Source organism: Mobula hypostoma, chromosome 3, assembly GCF_963921235.1.
Source record: "Mobula hypostoma chromosome 3, sMobHyp1.1, whole genome shotgun sequence".
Lineage (NCBI taxonomy): Eukaryota > Metazoa > Chordata > Chondrichthyes > Myliobatiformes > Myliobatidae > Mobula > Mobula hypostoma.
Window position 1 is genome coordinate 93789777 of NC_086099.1, and position 27011 is coordinate 93816787.

General features: G+C 44.3%; 2 long non-coding RNA genes across 2 annotated transcripts; one reads left to right on the top strand and one right to left on the bottom strand.

The window, feature by feature from the left end:
• Positions 1–582: 582 nt before the first annotated feature.
• LOC134344131 (uncharacterized) lies at positions 583–23925 on the bottom strand. The gene is made up of 3 exons (XR_010017368.1): positions 23605–23925; positions 19301–19564; positions 583–2047 (listed from the first exon to the last, which is right to left on the bottom strand). It is a non-coding gene; the product is annotated as an uncharacterized LOC134344131 (long non-coding RNA).
• Positions 23401–25973, top strand: LOC134344130 (uncharacterized). The gene is made up of 3 exons (XR_010017367.1): positions 23401–23741; positions 24587–24970; positions 25279–25973. It is a non-coding gene; the product is annotated as an uncharacterized LOC134344130 (long non-coding RNA).
• The last annotated feature ends 1038 nt before the right edge of the window (positions 25974–27011 follow it).

Below are 27011 nucleotides of genomic sequence, written 5' to 3' on the forward strand. Positions count from 1 at the left end.
TACATTGGCTACAGTTGTACAAGGGCTCAGAGAGACTACACCTGGAGCATTATGCACAGTTCTGGTTTCCTTATCTAACAAAGAGTATACTTGGCATGTATATCCTTGAACATCTTCCTATTCCCCTGAAGCAATGTTCCCTGTAAGGTGTGCATGAGTGTGCACGCACACATCTTTTGCTACTGTGCACAAAGGAATTTAAACTGCACACAAGAAGTGTCACACTCTACCTTGTTGGCATGTTAAGTATCGTACACAATCACATTTCCTTTTCCGGTTTCTGATGTGGACAGTGCTGACAATGTGGAGTTTGCGATGATTTGTCTGCAGATTTGAGAACTGGCTTACTTAAACTGTTTTTATTGAAGAAATTGTTCAGTACACACATGTTGTCATTGGGCAAAAAATTACACAGCACAAGATTTTTGTGCACATTGGTCATTACAAATTCGAGGGAATATTGACCTGAAGTCTACTAGCGATCTGTCCACCGTTTCTTGCCACAGAAAGGTCCAGTAAGTCTCAACAGGTCTGAGAATATTTTCCTTAGTTGACCAATTGATTGGAAGAGCTCAGTATCATGATGGTCAACTGTCACGTACCCCGTGATGGGAATAAAGAACCAGCAGAGATGGAAACATTTTGGAGTCCAGTATTGCTATAATCTAATAATATTTATTAGTGACTATGCAATACAGTCATATAAATGTAGATAAATTAAACAGGTTAGCAATGATTATATATTTAAGTAAATATATCAGTAAGTGTGGAAATATATGTATGAAAAACCAAGCTTCTTTAAGTCTAGGGGTAAAAAGATACAGTCTTACGATGATGAGTAAAGTTCAGTTCAGTTCAGTTCGTGGTATTGAGTTGAGTAGTGATGGAGAGAGAGAAAGGGAGAGATTTGAGTCTTCAGGTGATCTTCTCGTTGTCCTTCGAAATCCTTTAAAAGTCACCGACTGTGACTTTAACAAAGGGGACCGGTTTTCTGTGGTGGAGCTATCCCCCAGGCGAGGGTGGACACATGGACAACTCCCCACCAGTCAACCCCTTTTCCTTCTTTCACCGCAAGAACGACTGATCGATCCTCCAAAACCCACTTTTCCTGCGAGCACAACAATGCTCATTCAGTGTCCAGAACATGTGTCTGAGGTCTATCATCTGACCTCCTATTTTATCTTCCCATGCTGAGCAGCAACTGTCACTCAAATAACTCCTCCTTCCTCTCTCTCTGTAAGAAAAGCACAAGCAGGCGAACTGTCCTTGAGAAGTATCAACACTCTGCCGAAAATCATAACATCGAGTGTCCATTAAATAACACTGCCTTCAGTCACCATAGCAACTTACAAGCTGCTTGATGCCATCTCTCTCTCCAACTCAGTAGAAATCCAAAAGTTACTTCCAGTGCCTTAAAGTGACAGTCCAAAAGTTAGTCTTCGTCTCTTTCTCTCTCTCTCTTTTAAAAAGCACAGTTAATAGGGGTAAACGAGCACAGTTCATAGGGGTAATTCAGGATCCCGTCACACAACCAATTACAATAAATCTTTCTTTTTATGTACTGCTCTTAAGCAGCCATCACCACAGAAATAACACCTTCTTCCAGTGTTTGCACTCTTTAGACAAGCTACTCGCCTCCATTCTCCAACCTGCACGCCTATCATGGACAAAAAACTCCACTGGCCCCGGCCACATGTTTACCATTCATTCAGTGGAGTTATATCTTGCTATGGTAGTCAGCACCCTCTTCTCACAGAAGAATCTAAAAACCTGTGTCTTTCAAGCCTCACCAATCGTATTCTTTCCACAACACCGATCCATTCTCAAAAGCAAGGCAGAATTCCAGCAAACCACAGCAAGTCGATACATGTTCAGCCTCCTTCAGACATCATGTTTCATTTTGCTGAAACCAGTAGTTCATCCTTCCCAAATGACTCCTCCTCAGTCCTCCACGAACTGGATCAACATGTTGATGTCGTGTGAAGGTTTGCGTGCTTCCAGGACTCCATCTGGTGATGCTGACTCAGGGCCGTCCATGTAGGAGAGGCTGTGGACAAAATGCCAGATGAAGATTGATCCAACCCTGGCTCCTGAACAGACAGACACGCATCTGCCATACAAAACAACAAATGACTCCTTCTCAGTACATCCTCTGTAAAACCCACAGCATGTGGTACAGATACAGGCCATCCAGCCCAGACTATCTGTGTTGGCATTTACGCTCCACTCAAGCCTTCACCTGACTTTTCTAAATTGGATTAATGCAAATGGGCCATTGATTGGCACAGACTGGGTAAGTCATTGATTGATACAGTCTAGGTAGGCCATTGATTGGAACTGACTAGGTGTGTCATTGATTGGCACAGACTAGATGAGTCATTGATTGGCACTGACTAGGTGGGCCATTGATTGGCACAGACCAGGTGTGTCATTGATTGGCACAGACCAGGTGTGTCATTGATTGGCACAGACCAGGTGAGCCATTGATTGGCACAGACCAGGTGTGTCATTGATTGGCACAGACCAGGTGTGTCATTGATTGGCACAGACCAGGTGTGTCATTGATTGGCACAGACCAGATGTGTCATTGGTCTTGTTTCTGTGCTGTGTGGTTCTATGTCTCTATAAATATATCACTACAACTCCCCCCATACACCTGTTTTGTCTCTCTCAACTCACATCAGCCACACCTCACCTGTTGCAACAAATTCCACATTCTTAAAATTCTTTGAGTGAAGGAATTTCTGCTGAATTCATTGTTAGATTTGTTGGTGACTATTTTGTACTGATGGACTTCTCACAAGTGGAACTAACTGTGAGCTCATTCTTAGCAAATCCTTTCATAAAGCTGGGTGGGATAAGCCCAAACTGTTCCCACTGATTTCTTGTGCCACGCAATGCCTTGTAACTGTACATGGTCCCAGAACACATCGTACACAGTCAAGAAAGCTCACCAGCCCTCTAATTCTGAGGATGCTGAAGACAGCTGAATTTTACACATCCACACTGAGGCCATTCTGCAGACGTGCAGTAGGGAGCATCTGAAAAGCTGCATCCTGCACAGTAAGGAAACCGCTCCGCACTGGCAGTCAGAACCATCCAATGCATCAGCAGCGCCAGCATACCTGCCATCACCGACATATTTGCAGAAAGGTTCTGGAAGAGGGCCCGTAACACCAGGAAGGATCCCACCCACCCTGCTAATGGCCTGCTGAGCCTATTCCCATCAGCTATGTAGAGTTCACGCTAGGACCACCAGACTCAAAAATTGTTACTTTCCCCAAGTAGTAACGCTGATCAACACCTCCACCCACTATTTTACTATTTCCTGTCAGTCACCAGTCAGCCTAGTGTCACTTTATGGACATACAATCAAACTAGGTACAGTATATAAGCTATATTGTGTAGTTATTATTGATAGAGATTTTTAAATTATTATTGAGTTCTTTATCTTTATTGGCATTCTTTGTGCTGCATTGGATCTGGGTAACAATTGTTTCATTCTCCTTTAAACTTATGTACAGGAAATGACATCGAACAATCTTGAATCTTGAATGATAGCAGATCCCTGATCAAAAGTGTGATACAGAATAGTCATAGAGAAGTACAGCACAGAAACAGGCCCTTCAGCCCATCTAGTCCATGCCAAAACCATCTAAACTGCCTACACCCATTGACCTGCACCAGGACCACAGTTCTCCATACCTCTACCATCCACGTACCTATCCAAACTTCTCTTGAAATCGAGCTGACATGCACCACTTGTGCTAACAGCTCTTTCCACTCTCTCATGACCTTCTGAGTGAAGAGGTTTCTCCTCATGTTCCCCTTAAACTTTTCACCTTTCACCTTTAACCCATGACCTCTGGTTGTCGTCCCACCCAACCGCAGTGGAAAAAGTCTGCTTGCATTTACCCAGTCGATACCCCTCATCATTTTGTATACCTCTGTCAAATCTCCTCTCAATCTACGTTCTAAGGAACCCATTCAATCTCCAGGCCCAGGACTGTGAGAGATGGTACAGTTATCTGTGTATTAGATTGAAGGATATTTATATCTGATTATGAGCTCAATGCAGAGAAAAGACTCTGAGCTTCTTAATCCGTCTGGGTCAGTATAAGGTTGAGAGATAACATCACTCATTCAGCAATCAGGAGAGAAAGCAATAAAGAGCAGTACTATTTTCTCCATTTGTAGCGATCAGAAGCAAGAAGGGGTAAAGTGTGGGATCCTAAAAGGGTGGTAAAGCGGAGGAATGAGCTGAGAAGTTCAGTAGTGCAGATTATACAACAGAGATCTTCGTTAGATGGCACAGGGATCAAGAATCAATTTTATTCGCCAGATACACTTACATGTATTAGGAATTTTCTGTGGTGTGTGCAAAACTAAAACAAACAACAATGTTCAACAATTATAAACATGAATAAATAAAAATAAAGTTAGAAATATGGATGTGGAATAACATGTACACAAATACATAAATGCCAGCATGTATTTACAATGTACAGCATTATAAAAGTGTTTACAGTGCAGTGCAGTTACTGAGGTATTAGACAGAGGGCGGTGGGGGTGGACTGGCGACCTAGAATAGTTGATCAGATTAACTGCCTGGAGGAAGATGACATGAAGTTTTTGTTTTAATAGCCCAGTGATGATGTTATTGAATGCTGAACTGAAATGGACAAAGAAAATCCTGATGTGCACTGGGTGGGGGTGGGGGGATGAGGTACAGACCGATGTTAACTGCCTCACCTACAGATCTGTCAGCTCTGTAGCTGAACTGCAGCAGATCTAGAAAATTTTGAGTTATGGATTTGAGAAATGACATGACCAACCTTTCAAAAGCCTTCATTATGACTAATGTGCGTGCAACTGGCCTGTAGTCACTGAGTCCCGTGGGAACTGGGGCAATAACAGATTTCTTGAAAAATGCCAGAACAATGCATAGCTTAAGGGACTGGTTGAAGATATCTGTGAAGACTGCAGACAGCTGGTTAGTTCAGTGTTTAAGGATGGCAGGTAACACAGAGTCAGGGCCAGCAATCGTCTTGATATTTAGCTTCCTGAACTGCTTTCTCATTTCTTCTTCCTTGGGTGCGGCCAACAAGTCTTGAAATCAAACTGTGGTTAAGAAATATTTAATATATTTATCTGCCATGCCGGCAGTTAGTAAAAGATAATTTGAATTAAGTTGCTGGCATTCATAGAGTAACAACAATGGGAACGTGAGCTGAATGAGTTAAATAGTTTGTGTGTTAGTCCCCTACAGTGTAACGTAATATTTTATAGACTCAAACCGCCCTTTCACCAAACCAACAAGGAAAAAAAGAATACAGGATACTTGAGTGAACAATACATAAGGGCAGCTGGGAAATATTCGTATCAATATACTTATGTCCAGAACTAGCTATTTGCCTTTATATCATGTTTAAATTAGGAACTAGCAATTTCCAGGGACTCTATATTCTTAGGTCCTGCTTACTTGAGGGAGGCAGTGGTGAGAAGAAGGCAGGTTCCCAGTAACACTAAACAACAATGCTTTTTGAAATAGGAGTCCATTATGTATTTACTTCTCCAGCTGAACCAAGTAGCTACCCAGCTTCACAGAGCAACACACACGGAATGCTGGAGGAACCCAGCAGGCCAGGCAGCATCTACAGAAATGATTAAACAATTGACATTTTGTCCCGAGACCCTTCATCAGGACTGGACAAAGGGAAAGATGCCAGAATAAGGTGGTGGAGGAAGGGGTAGGATTACAAGCTAGAAGGTGATAGGTGAAGTCAGGGGAGTGGGGGAGGAGGATGAAGTAAGATGCTGGAAGGTGACAGATGGTAAAGGTAAAGGGCTGGAGAAGAAGGAATCTGATAGGATGGGATCATGAGAGAAAGGGAAGGAAGAGGGGCACTGGGGGAGGTGACGGGAGGGTGAGAAGAAGTGCTCCCCAAATCTTTCTGAGCTTTATTGATGTTTGCATTGGTGCTGCTTCACGCATCCATGCTGACTTCATCAATTTCTTCAACTTTGTCTCCAATTTCCACCCTGCCCTTAAATTCACTTGGTCCAAAACAAACTGTCCACTAACATCTTTTAAAAACCTACCAGTTACCACAACTATCTCGACTATACCTCTTCCCACCCCACCTCCTGTAAAAAAGCTTTTCCATTTCTCGGTTCCTTCGTCTCCGCCTCATCTGTTCCCAGGATGAGGTTTTCTTTTCCAGGACTACAGAGATGCCTTTCTTCTTCAATCAACAGGGTTTCCCTTCCTCCACTATTGCTGCTGCCTTCACCCGCATCTCCTCCATTCCCCAGACACCCACACTCACCCCATCTTCCCGCCACCTTAACAGGGATAGAGTGCATCTTGTCCTCACCTACCATCCCATGAGCCTCCACATTCTCCGCAACTTCCTCCATTTTCAACAGGACCCTACCACCAAATACATCTTTACCCCCTGCCTCCCACTCTCCACTTCCCAAAAGGATCATGTCCTTCGTGATTCCCTTCTCCATTCGACCTTCTCAACTAATCTCCTTCCTGGCACTTACCCCTGTAGGCGGCAGAAGTGCTACAGCTGCCCATTCACCTCCTCCCTCACCTCCATTCAGGGCCCCAGACAGACTTTCCATGTGAGACAACACCTCAGCTGCGAATCTGTTGGGGCAGTGTATGCAGTGCCCCTGCTGCAGCCTCCTCTACACCAGTGGGACCTAATGCAGACTGGGGAACTGCTTTGTTGAGCATCTTCACTCCATCTACAAACTGCAGGATTTTCCAGAGGCCTAACATTTCAGTTCCAATCCCCATTCCCATTCCAGCATATCTGTCCATGACCTCCTCTACTGCCATGATGAGGTCACACTCTGGTTGGAGGAACAATGCAGCCTCCAACCTGATGGCATGAACATCGTTTTCTCCAACGTTCCAGTAATTCTTCTGCCTCACCTTTCCTTCTTTTTCATTTACCAACTCAGGCCCTCTTCTTACCTCCTCACCTCAACTATCACCACCTCCAGGTGCCCCTCCTCCCTCCCTTTCTCCCACAGTCCACTCTCCTCTCCTATCACATTCCTTCTCCAGCCCTTAACCTTTTCCACCCATCACCTCCCAACTTCTTACTTCATCCCCCCTCCCCACCCACCTGGCTTCACCTATCACCTTCTAGCTTGTTCTCCTTCCCCTCCCCTCCTCCCACCTTCACATTCTGGCTTCTTTCACCTTCCTTTTCTGTCCCGGTGAAGATTCTTGGCCTGAAACATCGATTGTTTATTCCTTTCTACAGACGCTGCCTGACCTGATGAGTTCCTCATTTTTGTGTGTGGTGCTCTGGATTTGCTGAACCTCTTGTGTTCCTTTAAACACAACCTTTTTTAAGGGGCTGTTGGAATGCAATGTGACTGACTCAGGAAACAGCAATGGGGTCAGGTACAAAGACCACTCAAAGGGCAGACATAAGAATTCACAATTCAAGACCCAGGATAGCTCGTTGTCATTCTTCATTACACAAGTGTAAAGAACAACATGACCGTTACTTCAGATCCCATGATTCAGAGAGCTGATGAGACAGCCATGGATTATGCAGAACATAGATAAAGAGCGTATGAGGAGCACTCCGGTTTGGATAATCCATGGAGCATTGAAAATGCTGAAGGAATGTCCGAGTTCAGCCCAGCAGGAAGCTTTAGAGATAGCGGTGGGATCAACCTACGCCGTGATAGTATCATCAGCTGGTGAAACAGACCAGGGGAGGGGGAAGATAAGTCGTGAAGTGGCTGTAGTGAATGTAGCTGCTGTGACATCACAGAGAAACTGCTTTGTGTGCCCGCAGCCGGGGCACGTAGCAAGGAACTGCTGGAATAGTCATGGAGGGTAAAGGATGTGATTTCTTACAGCTGCACCTTCTCAGGCCATGGTTGGAGGCAGTGTCCTGAAAAGAGAGCGAAATGTGAGAATCACTCACCAAAGCAGACAGGATCCACAGCAGCGTCCTCTCTTCCTGACTAGACTGCTGAACACATTACAGAGTTGGTGAGGTCAGACAAACGTCTGACGGCAGTCTCTGTTGCCCATGATGGTCATCCACGGATATACACAAGAGTTTATCAGGGGGCCAGCAAGGTGAAATGTGAGTGGACATGAGGTCTTTAGCATCAATAACTGATCTATCCTTGCCCACAACTGAAGAGGTGACTTACATTTTCAGTGCATGAGGTGAAACAGTGAGGGTAGAGAGAAGTCAGCCCCTGGTACTTGGGACTGAGGGAGTGTGGCTTCCTGTAGATCTCTGGGTGTGCCCAAACAATGAAGGTACTGTCCTGGGGATCTACACACCCAGAAAGGCAGGTGTGATCATAGACCCAGGAGAAGGATAAATAACATGGGTCAAACAGGAACCACAAACGTGTGTGGCCCAGAGAGACAGCAGCCTCAAGCAGGGAGGAGAGATGGGGCGATGTGCGGGAATCAGCTCCCAAGGTTTGGGGCCAAGCAGAGTCAGGAGCTGTTGGAAATAGTGCAGCTGCCCAAGGAGGAAGCAGTGATTAATGTAAAGGCTCACCAGAAAGGGGACAGTAAGGAGCAGAAAGGGAACGAGTGGGCAGACGTCAGTGTGAGGAGGGCAGCGGAAGATCAAGCAGCAACAGAAATTACAAGTGTTCTGGAAGGAACTACAAATGCCAAGTTAGTAAGATTACATGGAGACATGAAGGACCACTGCAACCTGGGTAACACACTGAGAGATCGAGCAAAGCAACAGCGACATATTGTGGATCAGAGAGAGCCAGAGGGAGAAGAGATAGTCCTCCCACAGGCAGGTGAGCCAGGTCATGGTAAGGGAGCTGGTTGACAGAAGAGGTTTCACTCCCAGGTGGATAGAACCGTAGATGGTGCTCCGGACGAATGGCTCCTGTGTTGTGTACAGTCGCAGCAAGGCGGCCAGTGGAATCACTGGAGTCAGGCTAAATCGCATGACCCACCTTACCTTCTCGCTGCCCTCGCAGACAGAGTACGAGATCAGGCGTACCCAGTAACAGGGTCATTGCAGAGAACCCAAGTGTTGGAAGCAGACCCACAGCAAATGCGAGGGCAGAGGACACGGAGAGAGTGTAGCAGCTAGACGTGAACAGCATGTTAAAGTTCAACGGTAACTGTACTCTGTAATGAAGGCTGGTTGCTGAAGGTAGATGATTAGTCGCATTGCTCAGAATAGAAAAATATTGGGGAGATTAGATGGGAAGGGATCTGAATTACAGCAGAGACATCAGATTCCACAACTTTGACAGTGTGGCGGACTGAGAAAGAGAAGAAATCACACACGGCTTCTGAAGGCAGTCATCCCCAGCCTGAATGGGGAGTGAATACAAATAAGCTGGGTCCTCTCAGAGGCTGGCCCAGTGATCAAATGGACAGTCCGGGAGGGTGTGCCACCAGGCTGAGGTCCCTGCAGTCATTCAAACAGAGACCACCCCAACCCCTCCTGTACAGCAACGAGAGGGTTTGAGAGACTTGTCACCAAGATTCTGGCAATCTGTTGTCACGGCAGATAGTGTGAACCGTTGCCTGTGAACCAGATACATTTACCTTACAAGTACTCCTGCCCAGAGAGCAACCACTAATGGTCACTGCTGAGTTTTAGCTACCAGAGAATGAAGGGGTGAAGATAAAGAATGTGATTTAACTGCAATCGGCCAGCAAGGGAGAAGGCAACAGGCATACAAATGGTGATGCTGCATTTTAAAGACTGTTGGTCAAACTTCTGGAACAATGTCTGCTTAGAGTTGTGTAGGTAGCCATTGGGGGATGATCGTGTGGATACAGATGCATATAGGGATATGATAGACAATTGGGGAAAGGGTTTCAAACTACAGGGCAATTTTCCTGTCCTATTTGATTAGATCCTCCTTAAAGTTTGGCCTTTCCTGAAACAAATTTATTTTAGACCAAGAGGTCCAAGAGGAGGGACTGTTATAGTGTATAACAAATACTAATTTTAACAGCAGCTGATCTTCAAACCTGAACATGAGAGTAGATTGAATCGATAACACAACTCTGAACAGTGGCCTCCTATTTGACCACAGAAGTCTGCATGTGGATGAATGCGGCCCAGAGTTGATGGAAATTAACATTCAGTTTGAGTGTCTGGACTGCGGGTGCGAAGAAGGAGGTGTTTGAAAACTATATGTAATTCAAAAGAAGCATTGTAGATACTATAGAATTGTCCTGCTGTAATGTTTGATCTTTAGCATATAAAAATGTCATGTAATATTGTACTGAGCAGGCATCTTCTTCCAAGAAGGTCTCAATATGATGCCCACTGCTCATTTTTGCCGAATAAACACCTTTATATCCATTAGCTTCAGTGTCTCGCTGGTGACTTTGTTCTTGTCATGACAGGGCATATGAAAATGCAGTAGAAGAGTGACTGTGTCAGTGTAGGTATGAGGTGTGGAGTGCAAGCATAAAGTGGCAGTGAATGGGGGATGAAGGGTGCTGAGGGGCTGCAGAGAGTAGAGGGTGATGTGGATATAATAGTGAGGAGTGGTGGGATGGGTTAACGCGGCAGAGGTAAAATTGGGGATATTGCATTTTGATCATTCAAATTTCAGTTGCATCAGACTGAAGCATCTAAATATTATTGTCCTACATTTATTTTGTAAAAGTTTAAAGTTCTTATAGCCTTTCAATCTTTTTTCTGATTCTCAAGCGTTCAAAGCCTTAAAAACCAAAGTGTCTTGGAGGGTGGGTGGTTTAACCAGCTGTCAAAGCATTTTGAGGGTAGGATAAGGTGTTTTCAACAAGAAACCATGTGGGGTGCAAGACCTTCCTTATTAAGAACCAGTTTCAAGATCATGTGTCCACAGCGGGAAGCTCAGGAAGAGGATCAGAAAGTGCAGAGAGCTCAGCACTTTCCCTGCCATGACAACAGATTGCCAGAATCTTGATGTCAAGTCTCTCAGACCCTCTCATTGGTGTACAGGAGGGATTGGGGTGGTCTCTGTTTGAATGACTGTAAGGACCTCACCCTGGTGGCACACCCTCCCAGACTGTCCATTTGATCACTGGCCCAGTAAATGCCCACTGGCAAATATAACTGGTGGACCATATACAAGGCGATTCATCAGATCTGCAACAACAGTGGATTGCTATTGCTGCCTGTTCCTCCAGCATTTTGAATGTGTTGCTTTGGATTTCCAGCATCTACAAACTTTGTGCTTTTATCTTACCACTAAACAGCTTTACCTCTGCCACTCCCTCCACTTTCCACGGAGATCATTCCCTCTGTGATTCCCTTGTCCATTCGTCCGTCCCTATGAATCTCCCTCCTGCCATTTATCCCCACAAGCTGCCTGAGTACCTCACCTGCCCGTTCACCTCCTCCCTCATATTCATTCAAGGCCCCAAGCAGTCCTTCCAGGTGAGGCAACACTTCACCTGCGAATCTGCTGGGGTCGTCCATCCTGCCCAGTGATCCCGCTGCGGCTTCCTCTACATTGGTGAGACTCATCGTAAATCGGGGGACCGCTTCGTCAAGCACCTCCACTCCAGCCACCAAAAGCAGAACTTCCCGGTGGCCAGACATCTTAATTCCCATTTTGACATGTCGTGCCAAGATGAGGCCACCCTCAGAGTGGAGGAGCAACACCTTGTATTCCATTTGGGTAGCATCCAACCTGATGGCATGAATATTAATTTCTCCCTCTCCCGCTCCTCTTCTTCTATTCCCCACTCTGGCCTCTCACCTGCCCCTGGGGCCTCTCCTCCTTCCCTTTCTCCTATGGGCCACTCTCCTCTCCTGTCAGATTCCTTCTTCTCCAGCCCTTTATCTTTCCAACCCACTTGGTTTCTCGTCACCTTCTAGCTAGCCTCCTTCCCCTCCCCCAACTTTTTATTCTGGTGACTTCCCCCTTCCTTTCCAGTCCTGAAGAAGGGTCTTGGCCCAAAACTTTGACTATTTATTCATTGGCATAGACATTGCCTAGCCTGTTGAGTTCCTCCGGCATTGTGAGTGTGTTGCTCGAGATTTTCAGCGTCTACGGTGTATTTTGTGTTTACAATAAAAATAGACTCTTTGGTTCTGCTGTTCTCTGTCAATATTAATGCTCCACAGAGCTACACCAACCTGATTTCATCTAATCCCGTCACCGCTTCCTTCAGTTCCTTCCTACTTTGTGACCCCACCTGGATTTTCCTGAATCCAGAAAGCCAACCAATCTGTCCTTCGACTTTCTGCAGCAAATCCTAATCTCAGAAGAAGTTGACGATAGGTGATATCTTGCACTACCAGTTCACAAACTGCTTTGAGAACAATTAAACCACGTAGACCCAGGCCTACCAGTTGTCAAAAGGAATGTGAATGCCTTGGTATTTTGTGGGAGGGAAGTGACAAGGGTGGGCCTAACTGAGTCACACACCAGTTACTGCAATGGTGCTCTGCTTTTGTTTACCGGGAGTGACTGACACTCAGAATTAATTCAGACCAATTCATTGGAACACACTAGCATTAACAATCTGACATTGCTAAACAAATGTGTTAAATATATTAACCCCACTTTATGTTCTCAAATATTGAAAAATAGTTAACACTGTTACAAAGTAAAGCTTCAAAAAGTTAAACATTAGAAATTAAAAGAAAGCTAAACATCAAAAACACAAAAATAACATGTTTTAATGGACTTAACTAATACAAAAAGCATGATACAAAGATGAAACATTGTTCTCTGGAGTTTAGAAGAATGATGAATGAACTTTTAAAACATGCAAACAAGATAGTGAAGGAACCTAACAGGGTAGCTGAAAGAAGCTCCCACCAGTGAGAGTCTCAATCAAGAGGACACGCTGATGAGAAGAGGTGGCAGCCATTTTAAACCCAGGTGCATAGGAATTTTTCTCACAAACGGTGAGAAGTAAGCTGATAGGAGGTATTTATTGAGGAAACAGATAAATCTTTGAAAGGTCAGAGAATTGTGGGTAATTAGGAATTTTCACAAAGATCGGCCATATTGAATGACAGGGCAGGGTTGAGGGGACGAGTGGCTGCTCGTGTTTCCTTGTGTTCGTGAGCTCTTTTCCCATCTCCCTTACAGTCTTTCCTTTCCATTTAGAGTTGCATTGCCGATGCCCCCAGCGTCAGCATAACTGTTAGAGAAAGACAGAATGCTGGCACTCCACGGATGCCCCTTGAGGAGTCCAACACTGATATTACAGCAACCTCTCAGGAAGTTTGGACCTCACTGTGCAACCTCAGGAGTGATGTCAATCGTCATCTGGCCTTCCCATAAAAGACTACTGCATTTGCTGTCTGATTCGGGCAGGTTGCCAGCTCCCCAACATACTCTGTGTGAAGACAGCAGGATATAAAATACTTCTGAGGGGTAGTGTAAAATGAGCAACAGCAAACCGGCATTGCGTTTTGCCTTCCACCCCCAATTTTCTTCCACAGCCACGCTGCTGCCAAAAGGTAAATTTGCGCCGATGTCTCGGCCGCTGAATCTCACAGCCTAGCTTCTGGTAATGGGGAGAAATCGTTGGCGAGATCAGATGAGCTGAAATGCTGTGTGAGTTTGGGACTCAAATACGAGAGCACAGGAGTGAAAGCCTTCTGCTCCAAAGCACTTTTAGACGACCCTTTAACTCGTAGCCACGGCGTTTAATGTAACCTGACCCGGCAGTACACTGCAACAGCTGAGCTGTTTATAATACTTCAAAACATGTCCAACATCAAGAGCTGTTTAAACAGACAGTATGATTACTATTCCTGGAAACAGTAGGTGCAGACATTGTTCCGTCACAGCTGACTGTGTAACCTCGATCTTCCAGCTCAGATGGAATGCTTAATGTCACCAGACAATTTAGACATCACTATTTGAAAGTGTGCTTCAGTGGTGCACATGGACAAAGGTAAGTCCGTCATTGCTGTTTACTTGGATTTTCAAAAGGCCTTTGATAAGGCGCTGCACACAAGGCAGTTAAGCAAGAGCCCATGGTATTACAGGAAAGATGTCACAGCACAGATAGAAGATTGGTTCACTGGCAGCAGGCAAATTGTAGGAATTAAAGGGGGCCTTTTCTGGTTGGCTGCCGGTAACTACCGGTGTTCCACGGGGGTTGGTGTTGGGGCCACTCCTTTTCACATTATACGTCAATGATTTGGATGACGGAATTAACGGCTTTGTGGCCAAGTTTACGTACAGTACAAAGAAAGGTGGAAGGGAAGGTCGTGTTGAGGAAGCCAGGAGTCTGCAGAAGGACTTAGATGGATTAGGAGAATTGGCAAAGAAGTGGCAGATGGAATAGTGTTGGAAAGTGTACGGTCATGAACTCCGATAGAAGGAATAAGGGCATAGACTATTTTCTAAACTGGGAAAAATTCAGATATCAGAGATGCACAGGGATTTGAGAGTCTCCATGCAGGATTCCTAAAGGTTAACTTGCAGGTTGAGTCAGTGGTAAGGAAAGCAAATGCAATGTTAGCATTCATTTTGAGAAGAATTTACAAAAAGACTAGAATATGAAAGGATGTAATGCTGAGGCTTAATAAGGTATTGGTCAGAATGCACTTGGCTATTGAGAGAAGTTTTGGGCCCCTTAGCCAAGAAAGGACGTGCTGGCATCAGAGAAGGTTCAGAGGAAGTTCACGAGAATGATCCTGAGAATGAAATTATTGTGATACAAGAAGCATTTAATATCTTTAGGCCTGTACTTACTGGAGTGTAGAAGAATCGGTGGGGGGAGGGGGGGGTAGTTCATTGAAACCTATTACATATTGATAGGCCTAGATAGAGTGGATGTGGAGAGGATTTTTCCTATAATGGGGGAGTCTAGGACCAGAGGGCACAGCCTCAGAATACAAGGGCATTCCTTTAGAACAGAGATGAGAAGGAATTTCATTAGCCAGAGGGTGGTGATTCTATGGAATTCATTACCACAGGAGCTGTGGTGGCCAAGTCATTGAGTATAGTTAAAGCAGAGGTTGATAGGTTCTTGATTAGTAAGGGTGTCAAAGGTTACAGAGAGAAGACAGAAGAATATCAGGGGTAAGTTTTTTTTTAAAAAGACGCAGAGAGTGGTGAGTGCGTGGAATGCGCTGCCGGCAACGATGGTGGAGGTGGATACAATAGGGTCTTTTAAGAGACTCCTAGACAGGTACATGGAGCTCAGAAAAATAGAGGGCTATGGGTAACCCTAGGTAATTTCTCAGGTAAGGACATGTTCGGCACAGATTTGTGGGCCAAAGGGCCTGTATTGTGCTGTAGGTTTTCTATGTTTCTAATGGGATTGAGAGGGATAATAAATCACCCATGACTGAGTGGTGGAGTAGACCCAATGGGCCAAATGGCCTAATTCTACTCCCATATCTTATGGTTTTGTATTCTTCTTTGTTTGTCAGTTTAATTCATCCACAAGCAGGTCATTGTTTGTAAGGCATAATGTCAGCCACAACAAAGCCTGTAATCAGCCCTAAACAGGGCGCACACACTTACCCTCGTGCAGCTGAGCAGCGGACAGCAGTTGAATCTTTGAGTGGTTTCTTTCATCTCCTGGTACAGGAGTTGTGAGCCTTGCAAAACCCCACCATATCAGATCGTTATACAATAACCTAACCTCCTCCTTGTCTGGATCAGACCACAAGACATTGGCCCAATTCTACTCCTTTCAGCCTTCTCCCCATAATCTTTGACACCCTTGCTAATCAAGAACCTATCAACCTCCATTTTGAATATATCTAATGACTTGATATCCACAGCCTTCTATGGCAATGTATTCCACAGATTCACCACCCTCTGGCTAAAGAAATTCCTCCTCATCTTTCTTCTAAAGGGTCTGTGCCTTCTGATCCTAGACTCTCCTACTATAGAAAACATCCTCTCCACATCCACTCTATCCATTTCTTTCAATATGTGATCATTTTCAATTAGATCCCTCCCATTCTTCTAGACTCAAATGCTCCTCATACGTTAACCATTTTATTCTGGGTATCATTCTCATGAACCTCCTGTATATCCTCTCCAATGCCAGCACGTCTTTTATTAGACAAGAGCCCAGAACTGCTCACAATACTCCAAATGTGGTCTGGCCATTGTCTTATAAAGCCTCAGAATTATCATGTGTCTCTAAGTGCCCCAAAATTTCATCCATAATAATAGACTCCAACATCTTCCCAGCCAGGCAAACATGGCCAGTAATTTCCTTTCTTCCAGCAGTGGAGTGACCTTTGCAATTTCCCAGTTCTCCAGACCCATTCCAGAATAATGCTTGAAAGATCAGTGCTGATGCCTCCACAATCTCTTCAGCACCTCTTTCAGAATCCTGAGTTGTAGCCCATCTGGTCCAAGTGACTTATCTACCTTTAGGCCTTTCAGCTTCCCAAGCACCTTCTCCTTAGTGATAGCAACTATACCCACTTCTACCTCCTGGTGCTCTCAAATTTATTGCATACTGCAGGTGCCTTCCACAGCGAAATACTTATTCAGTTCATTCCTTTGTCTCCCATTACTACCACTCCAGCATCATTTTCCAGCGGTCCAATAGCCACTCTCTTACTCTTCATATATATCTGAAGAACCTTTTGATGTCCTCTTTGATATTATTGGCTAGCTTACTTCTATATTTCATCTTTTCTCTCCTTACTGCTTTTTAGTTGCCTTCTGTTGGTTTTTGAAAGCTTCCCAATCCACTAACTTCCCAATAATTTTTGCTCTATTATATACCCTCTCTTTTGCTTTTAAGTTGGCTTTGACTTTGCTTGTCAGTCACAGTTGCCTTATCCACCCCTTAAAATACATCTTTTTCTTTCAAATGCATCTATCTTGCACTTTCCAAGTTGCCCCCAGAATCTTCAGCCATTACTGTTCTACTGTCGCCTTCCAATCAGCTTTGGCCAGCTCCCCTCTCATGCCTCTGTAATTCCCTTTACTCCACTGTAAGACTGATACATAGAGAAAAAAACAACAGTACAATGCAGGCCCTTCGGCCCACAAAGACATCTGACATCTGACTTCAGCTTCTATCTCTCAAACTGCAGGGTGAATTCTATCATATTATGATAAGGGTACTTTTACCTTAAGTTCCCTAATCCAATCAGGTTGATTACACAACACCCAATCCAGAATTGCCTTTATCCTAGTGGCTCAACCATGTGCTGCTATTAAAAGCCATTTCACAAATCCTGTCTCATGGAATCCAGCACCAACCTGATTTTCCCAATTTGCCTGCATATTGAAATCGCCATGACTATCGTAACATTGCCCTTTTGACATGCCTTTTCAATCTTACATTGTAATTTGTACCCTACACCTAGCTACTGTTCAGAAGCCTGTATTAACCTCCCATTAGGGTCCTTGTACCCTTACAGTTCCTTGACTCTACCAACAAGGATTCTACACCCTCTGATCCTATGTCACCTCTTTCTAAGGAATTGATTTCATTTTTGACCAACACAGCCACTCTACCTGCTCTGCCTGTCCTTTCAATACAATGTGCATCCTTAGATGTTCAGCTCCCAACCATGATCTTCTTTCAGCCATGACTCAGTGATGCCCACAACATCATACCTGCTAATCTCTAACTGCGCAACAAGATTATCTACTTACTCCATATATGCGTGATTTCAAATATAACATCTTTACTCCTGTATTCATCACTGTTTTCAACCTTCCTCCATGTCAAACTTCAACTCATCCCACTGACTGCAATTCTGCCCTATCACCTGCCTGTCCTTCCTCACAGTCTCACTCCACTCTGCATCTATTTGTACATCAACTGCCCCATCCTCAGCCCTATCACTCTGGTTCCCATCCCCCTGCCAAATTTGTTTAAACCCTCCCCAACAGCTCTAGCATACCTGTCCGCAAGGATATTGGTCCCTCTCGGGTTCAGGTGTAACCCGTCCCTTTTGTACAGGTCATACCTTCTCTAGAAGAGATCCCAATGATCCAGAAATTTGAAGTCCTGAACCAGTTCCTCAGCCACACATTAATCTGCCAAATCATCCTACTCTTACCCTCACTGGCACGTGGCACAGACAGCAATCCAGAGATGGCTTTCCTCCTTTTCAGCTTCCTTATATTCTCTCTCCAGGACCTCATCTCTTTTTGTACCCATGTCATTGAGACCTTCTCCTTTAGAATGCTTTGGACCTGATCCAAGACATCCCTGATGCAGAAGTCTTTGGGGCAACAGAGAATCCAGGTGTCTCTTTCACGTCCACAGAATCTCCTGCCTGCCCCTCCAAATATGCCCCTTCTCACTATTGCAATCCTCTTCCCTCCCCCCTCTCCTCTGAGCCACAGAGCCACACTCAGTGCCAGAGACCTGGTCACAGCAGCTTCCCCGGTAGGTTACCGGAGTGCTTTTCTCATCTTCTGACAGTCATCCAGGTACCTGCCCCCTGCAACTGAGAGGTGACTACCTCCCTGTAGCTACTGTCCACCATCTCCTCCTCCTCCTTCTCCCATACAAGTCGAAGTTCATCGAGCAGCAGCCCCAGTTCCTTTACACAGTCTCTAAGGAGCTGCAGCTCGATCACTTCATGCAGGTATAGTTATCGGGCAGACTGGAGGTCTCCCAGAATTCCCAAATCTCATACAAAGAACATGGCACCGACTCTGGACCCATTCTCGCCACGCTAGCTAACACATAAAGGAAGATTAAAACTTACCTTAACCTTCGCCCCTTCTCACCAAAGCCTGTTGAGCCAAACCCTAACCACTCTAACGATGGGGTTTAGGAAGTGGGACCTGGGAGCCAACAAAATCTGGGTAAAGGAAGGAGGATGCACAAGAAGCTGACCACAAAGGAATGGAGGAGTAAAGAGCATAGGGCTGTAAGACATGGGGGCGGGGGTTGAAATTTAGCCATTTGGTCCATTGAGTCTGCTCCACCATTCAATCATGGCTGAGTTATTATTCCTCTCAACCCGCATTCTCCTGCTTTCTCCCCGTAACCTGTGATGCCCTGGCTAATCAAGAAGCCACCAACCTCCGCTTTAAATATATCCAGTGACTTGGCCTCCACAGCTATGAGTTCCACAGATTCGCTACCCTCTGCAAAGAAATTTCTGTCTGATAGCAACCTACAAATGTGATTGTATTTACCTTGGGAAAACTGCAGCCCAGTAAATGAGTGTTTTTGCTCATCACACCTTTCCTGTGGAATCATATTTTGGTTTGATCTTTGACGGCCACACTAGATTGCTTTAATCGCAAATTCTTTTCCTCTCTGTCTCCTTCCAAATGTACTAGGAATCAGTTTCTTCAGATCTAATACCAAGAACCAGCAGTTACAAAAGAGGAAACTTACCAAATCTTTCTGCTCGACTAGATCTTCGCCTTGCACCAGCAGAAGCTGCCTTCCTGTACTTCTACCAAGAGAATTAATTCTCAGCCTGAAAATTAAATTTCTGGATTTCCAACCAGGCATTGTTGAGGTTACAATACAGGCCAAACCTTGTGCCCACTGGCTAGCCACCAGGAATCTGTAGGCAGTGCTTAGGAGCAGGAATTTTAGCTGCTCGATCCCAGTTGCTATACAGATTAAATTTCCACTTTCTCAAACTGGAGCCTTCTGAGATTAAAAACATAAACACAGAGTGTGAGAGCTCTGATCACCAGGCTATGACAAGCACTCCTAAGGAGTCGTACTGCTTTCGCCAGACTTAGCAATGATTTATACATCACTTGGAGATGACATTTAACTTAGTTGAAATAATTGCACATAATGATTGACAACTTACTAAGCTAATTTTACGCAAGTCTTCACTTGTGTAACTTCATTTCCTGCCAGTTCCTGCTCCACCAGCTTCCCTCACCGCATTTACCTTAACATCTCCCCTCTAATTTTGCAGTCTAGATGAAGGGTCTGAACCTAAAATGTTGACTGTCCATTTCCCTTTACAGATGCTACCTGACCCAGTGAGGCCCCCTGCAGTATTTTGGGTTGTTTTTTGCATCTTTAGTGGTATATTGCATGGATAAGAGGAGAAAGCTGGAAGCGCATATTGTCCTTTTAAAGAAACAGACGCGTTTACAGAAGTGATGAGGAGCAGTGACTCAAAAAGGCGGCGTCCGTCATTAAGGACCCCCATCACCCAGGTCATGCCTTGTTCTCATTGCTCATCAGGAAGGAGGTACAGGAGCCTAAAGGCACGCACTCAACGATTCAGGAACAGCTTCTTCCCCTCTGCCATACGATTTCTGAATGGTCACTGAACCCATGAAGACTACCCCACTACTTTATTTATTTTTATTTTTGCACTACACCTTTAATCTAACTTAATATCTACTTACTGTAATTTTTTTCTCTATTGTGTATTACATTGAACTGCTGCTGCAAAGACAATAAATTTCACAACATATGCTAGTGATATTAAACTTAACTCTGAGTAGTGTGAAATCATCCACTTGATCTTCTAAAAGAAAAAGCCAGCTTAAAATATATTTCTAAAGGAAATAAATGAGATGCTGTATGAAAAAGGATGCCCATAATGCTCAAAACCAGAGCACAGATGCAAAGAGTGAAGGTGAAGAATATTGGGATGCTTCATCAAGGAAGCTGGAGTTGAATAATGAGGCAAACAGAGCATGGTTCAGACATACACTACAGCACTGCTTTCAGGTTTGACGATCATATTAGCATGAAGCAAGGTAGTATAATTCATCAGGATGATAGCACAATGCAAAGGACTGAAATATTAAAGAAAATCAAGGGGTTAAGAATAAACTATTGCAGATTGAGATTGTGCATGTTGAGGAAGCACGTATGTGGAAAAACAGTAAGAGAATGCTGAATTAAGTGTTACAGAGGAAGTGAAGTGCCGTGCAGTTTTGAATAGACAAGACAGACTTTAAGTACAATAAGATAGCTTCTTGACCTCACGATCTACCTCATTATGGTCTTGAACCTTGCCTACCTGCAATGCACTTTCTTTTAACTGTAACCCTTTCCATATCTGATGCACTATTATAAAGATTTAACCTCTATGCAAAATAGAGTTTTCAACTGTACAATAATGAAACAATGCACCAACTTATTTCCACTGGCAGAGAAACTACCTTAAATAAGAGCTAGGCTATTCAAGAGTGACATCAGGAAGTGATTTTTTGACCAAAAGGATGATGGAAGTCCAGATCGCCTCTTCCAAGTCAGGAAATATTCAAAACTGAGAAACAATATCTTCCAGTGACATGAATATTTGAAACCCTGGCAGTCAGAATTGGTGCACTTGTCCTTGAAGCTGATCAAAGTTCAGCCGCACTCCCTGATTTCAGTCATTCTACACACTTGCTTCAAAATGGAATGCAAACAGGAAAAAAGCTGGAAACTCTCAACAGCTCCGACAGCAGAACCTGGAGGGAAGAAAAACTAGTCAAAGACCCTTCAGTAATGGGAAGGAGAGAAAATAAGTTTGTATTAAGCTGAAGAGAAGGAGGGAGGAGGGATGAATTGGATAAAGAGAAGATCTCAAATAGGCTGGGGTCAAAGTTGCCATGGAGATAAGAATGTAGATTAAGCTGTCTGCTTGATTGGTCAAGAATGTGATCAAAGGAATACCAAAGCTGCAAAATACAAAGGTATACGAAATGTCCCGTAGGTCAAGTGCTAATGGTGAGAGGAACAACGGAGCCAATGTCCAGAAGGTCAGGTGCGAATGGAGAGAGGGAAACTGAGCCAATGTTGAGGAATGATGCTCCACAGCAGAACTGACCTGTCCCGATACAAATAATGAAAATAAATTGCCAAATTCAATCTCAGGTCTAGGTTTCAGTCTGTCCATATGGAAGATGAGTTGCTGTCCCCCCAGCTTACATCAGGCCTCATTTGATCACCGCCACAAGCCACAGGTGGATAGGAGTGAGGTAGAGACAGGAAAAGGGAAGCTCATGACCAGTGCTCACTCAACGTGGGTGCTCCACAAAGCAGTGACCCAGTCTGCATTTGGCTTCTCCACTGCAGAGGAGAAGGCATTATGAACAAAAAGATGCTTAAAGTGTGATCACAAAATGATTGTGAGCATAATGAACATGGGACTGGAAGAAATACTTCACCTGGAGAGGCTGTTTGGGTCTCCAGATGGTGGGAAGGAAATAAGTAAAGGGGTAGATGTTGCAATCTTTTGCAGTTGTATGCGGAGGAGCTGTTGGAGATGGGAAGGTGGACGAGGGAGTCACAAGGATGGGCATGGTCCCTTTGAAATAGAACAGAGAAGCCTACAGCACATTACAGGCCCTTCAGCCCACAATGTTGCGTTGACAATGTAACCTAGAAAATGCCTAGAATTATCCTACCACATAGCCCTCTATTTTCCTGAGCTCCATGTACCTATCCAGGAGTCTCATAAAAGACCCTATCGTATCCACCTCCACCACCATCACTGGCAGCCCATTCCATGCACTCTCTGAATAAAAAACTTACCTCTGATATCCCCTTGTACCTACTTCCAAGCACCTTAAAACTGTGCCCCCACGTGTTAGCCATTTCAGCCCTAGGAAAAAGCCTCTGGCTATCCACATGATCAATGCCTCTCATCATGCTGAATGCTGAAAGGGGACAGGAAGATGTGTCTGGTGGACATTGCAAAAGAGGATCTGCAAAAATGCAGAAGCTGTGAAGTTGAAATCTGAGGTCCAAGGAAACTCTTTACTTGCCCTGCCAAGGAGGGAAGGGGATGAGAGGAGTGGTGTAGATATAGTCAAGAGCTCTATGTATATGGGATACCACATTTCAGAAAGAAGGCAGGCACCGATGTGGGAAGTTACATCAATGGCACTGATAGAATGGAGACCTGGATACCAGGATGATTCAAAATAATGATCACAACCTCCTTCATCCATCATCAAGCATTCTAATCAAACTTATCACCTCCCCTTTACAATGCACCGTCACTTTCCCCCAGAAATTCGACATCCTGAGCTCAAATATTTTCTTCTCCAACCATTTTCCCAACCCACCCTGCTGGAGGTGTTTTCTTCCTTTGTGTCCACTCATTCCCCATTGCTCACTGTGTTTCTGCTAATCATCTTCCACTTGTGCATCAACAGTACAAGATCAATGCATCAGCATGTTAGGAGACTTGGGCAACACTTTCCCAAAGTCAGGGGAACGCAGACTTGCAGCACTCAGACCAGGGAGGAGAAGAGTCCATAGGGTCAAATGCCTACCACCATTCTAAGTATCAGGCATTTCCATAACACAATTCCTAACTACTTTTAACAGACTGCATGGGTTCATGGTAAGCAGAACTACTTTGACAATTGCAGGAATGTTCCACTCCCACATCCTCTTGTTGTGTGGTAGAGGTAGATTGACGAGGAACATACCAAAGTTTTGCAGCTGACTGCAAGGAGCTGGGACAAGTACAAGAATGTTAGCATAAATCTAATTCCTCTGGGCGAGCACTGGACTGAAATGTTAAGTCTGTTCCTCTCTCCACAGCTGCTGTGTGGTGGGCATTTCCAGTTTTTATTTCTTGGGTGGAAATCAGCTTTCTTTCTTCAGGTCTGAGATAAGCTAATGTTAGTTGTTCACACATTCTTTCAGTTAAAATTAATTAACTATTAATTATTCAGGAGCCAAGATCTCAGAGACTGCAGTCTTATGTTACTCACATGAGCCACACCTAGGCAGGAGAAGCAAATAGGTATGTGTTTTCCATTCCACTGGTAATTGTTCATTTCACTTTTACATGTCACTAAAACAAAAATCTCCCACTTTTGCATAACAGTGTAAGATCAGCAGGAACTATGTGAGTATAGTTACTAACTTCAATAATAAAACAGACATAAAGTTAATAATTATGAATACAGTTTGACCTCAATAGTTTATATTTCTTACTGTGTTTGAATAGCTTTATAAACGCAATGTTGACATTAAAAAATTTCCACTTAGATAAAATCAGGCTGAGACTGAAGTTAATAGCCTGGGTTTTATGGGGAATGCCTATATTTGCATGTGTAATTTATGGTACTGTGCCAATAGGTTCAGGTTTTTCACCATTTCAATCTCTTCTACGAGGAGATACCTACGTGGAGAAGAGAAAGATACATGCAGTGCATTTGGAGCTGAGAGGGATTACCTACATAAAGCCAAGAAGCCACATATATCATTAGATGTTTGTAGTGATCTATCTGAAGGCCATGAGGACTAGAACAAGTGCCACATACGCTGGTGATATTAAACCCAATTCTGATTTGCAGTGGCCCTCCAGTGGTCGAGATTGACCATGGACATTGTATCCTAGCTATTTATGTTGTTTTTGTGCAGTGCTGTCTGTGGCGGACAAGTCCAACGTGTCTCTGTTGCAAAGGTCACCTCTATAAGGGGTCTCGGCTCTGCTAGAGATGCAGGGTTCCTTTTGTCTTTTGCCGCTTTGGGTATTTTACCTGGCCGGACTGAAGGTGTTGTTTCAGGGTGGTTCTCCACCTGGTGCCATCAGCAGCAAGCTCCTCCCTGGCCTCAGTGCTGATGTCCTGCGCCTTATTACGTGATTGTGATCTTGTGTGTGCTTACCGTGTGTGACTGTTGGTATATACTTTGCGCTTTGACCCCAAAGTAACGCTGTCTCATTTGGTTGTATTCATGAGTATTCAGGTACGGTTAAACAGTTGAACTTGGATTGAATCCTACATGCACCACACAGCCGACACTGCCCGAGCAAGGTGTACACACTTGGGAGGCTGGCACGAGAGAGAGAGAACCTCAATGTTGGGCACCCTGTCCCTCCAGGAGATGCCCAAGACGCGACGAATGCGCCTTAACTGTAAGGTGTTGAGCCTTCTCTGCTTCTCAGTGTATGTTGTCCAGGTCTCGCAGCTGTTGACACAAGCGTTGCACACTGCCATCTTCTTTTTTGAATGAGAGTTTGGAGCTCACCCAGGCTTGTACAGCGAGGCAGGCAAGAGTTGTTACCACCTTCTCGATATGCTAGTTGATTCCTACATCCTAGGAGAGGTCGTCACTGATGATGGACCCCAGGTATGTGAACTCATGAACAACATCTATTTCATAGTTATCAATAGTAATGACTGGTGGTGCTTTAATGTCTTGTCCCAATATGTTTACCTTTCTCAGGCTGACAGACCAAATTCCTTGCAGGCCTGGGAAAAGTGATCCATCACTTTAAAAACTTTCGTGCACAGGTTTCCTGTCATCGTTGGACACGAAGGGCAACCACCATGTAGCCCAGTGTAGATAAATACAAATTATTGCACTTGTGGAAGAAAGAATGGAGAAAAATAAATTAAGTGGAAGGAATTTTAATTAATTATCTTTCTATTCAAAAGGTTCAAAGGAACATCTATGCAAACCTGATGCATTTTGGAAACAAGTCCTGTGAACTGATCAAGTTAAAATAGAACTTTTTGGCCGCAATGAGCAAAGGTATGTTTGGAGAAAAAAGGGTGCAGAATTTCATGAAAAGTACCCCTCTCCAACTGTTAAGCACGGGGGTGGATCGAGCATGCTTTGGGCTTGTGTTGCAGCCAATGGCACAGGGAATGGCACAACTCTCTCCACTGGTAGAGGGAAGAATGAATTCAATTAAATACCAGCAAATTCTGGAAATAAACATCACACAATCTGTAAAAAAGCTGAAGATGAAAAGAGGATGGCTTCTACAACAGGATAATGATCCTAAACACACCTCAAAATCCACAATGGACTACCTCAAGAGGCGCGAGCTGAAGGTTTTGCCATAACCCTCACAGTTCCCTGAACTAAACATCATTGAGAATCTGTGGATAGACCGCAAAAGAGCAGTGCATGCAAAACGGCCCAAGAATCTCACAGAACTCGAAGGTCTTTTGCAAGGAAGAATGGGCAAAAATCCCCCAAGCAAGAATTGAAAGACTCTTAGCCGGCTACAAAAAGCGTTTACAAGCTATGATACTTGCCAAAGTGGGTGTTACTAAGTGCTCACCATGCAGGGTGCCCAAACTTTTGCTTCGGGCCCTTTTCCTTTTTTGTTATTTTAAAACTGTAAAAGATGGAAATAAAAAAGTTTTCTTGCTTCAAATATTAAAGAAATGTGTCATCTTTAACTTTATGCCTTTTGGAAGTCAGTTCATCTTTTACTCGCTTAGCTATTCACAGTAACAGAAATTTTGACCGGGGTGCCGAAACTTTTGCATGCCACTGTATGCCAGAGCTAGACCTAAATTATTCTCTCTGCTTCATTTTCCTACCATGAGCTCAACACTCAATTACTCTGTCTGTTAGAGTCAGCCATAGGCTGGGTATTCTGTGGCAAGTCACTCGCCGATGCCTTTTTCCATCCACAAGGCATGTCAGGGGTTTCCACTGGATGAATGCTCCTCCAGCGGCTCAGGTGGTTGTAAACCAGTCAGGAAAGCAGCTAATGGCCAAGGACCAATCAGGCAGCTTAAACATTCACCTCCAGCGGCTCAGGTGGTTGTAAACCAGTCAGGAAAGCAGCTAATGGCCAAGGACCAATCAGGCAGCTTAAACATTCACCTCCAGCAGCTCAGGTAGTTGTAAACCAGTCAGGAAAGCAGCTAATGGCCAAGGACCAATCAGGCAGCTTAAACATTCACCTCCAGCACCAGTGCAACCTGGCTGCGGTGCATCACAGGTGGAGTGCAACAATTCATTCTGGCATCTTTGACAGCTCCCCTATATTCAAGTCTTTTACAAGCTAAGACAAGGGCAGCAAAAACTTAAATCCTATAAATTTTCACCTCCACATCTCATACCACCTGCTTTGGAAATATATTGCCACCAAGTCAAAATTACAGAACATTACTTAACAACAGTGCAAAATTCAAGCAACACACATTAAAGTTGCTGGTGAACGCAGCAGGCCAGGCAGCATCTCTCAGTTGCTTTTGGAGATTTGTATACATAAATATCTAAACCCCTTTGCTTACACCATTGGCTTTCTCAGATCAAATAATAGATGATGCACTTCTCAATGGAATTCCAATTCCCATAACTTTGTTCTTCGAATTAAACTGTGTTTGTTCCTTTTATCACTGCCTCCTCCTCCCCTCCACGTAAG